Raw genomic sequence first — 430 nt, 5'->3', positions numbered from 1 at the left:
CTGAACAGACTCCTCTGGGTGCTGATGACGGTGTGTAGGGGGTGGCTGGCATTGTCAGTAATGTCCAGCAGTTTGTGCAATGTCCTCCAGTCAGACATGATGTCCTTCAGCCTGACGTACTGTGGCCTGTCGGGGGGGAGGTGTGTGGAGGGAAGAAGGAGAGATGGCTGCGGTGAGGGTGTGGGGACAAGGGCAAGGGCTGGTTAAACCTGTTGAAAAAGTCATTCAGCTTCTTGCCCCTCTCCGTTGTCCCCCCTGTAGTTCTGGTACTTGTGTTGTGACCTGTGATGGTCCTCACACCTTCCCAGACTTCCCTCATGTTGTTTTCCCTCAACTTCTGCTCCATCTTTCTCCTGTAGCTGTCCTTACCTTCCCTCACACAGTGTTTCACCTCCCGCTGTTCTGCCTTCATGGCCTCCCTGTCCCTGCT

Source organism: Etheostoma spectabile, chromosome 17 (assembly GCF_008692095.1).
Source record: "Etheostoma spectabile isolate EspeVRDwgs_2016 chromosome 17, UIUC_Espe_1.0, whole genome shotgun sequence".
In the NCBI taxonomy this organism is placed as follows: domain Eukaryota; kingdom Metazoa; phylum Chordata; class Actinopteri; order Perciformes; family Percidae; genus Etheostoma; species Etheostoma spectabile.
This window is presented reverse-complemented; position numbering follows the sequence as displayed.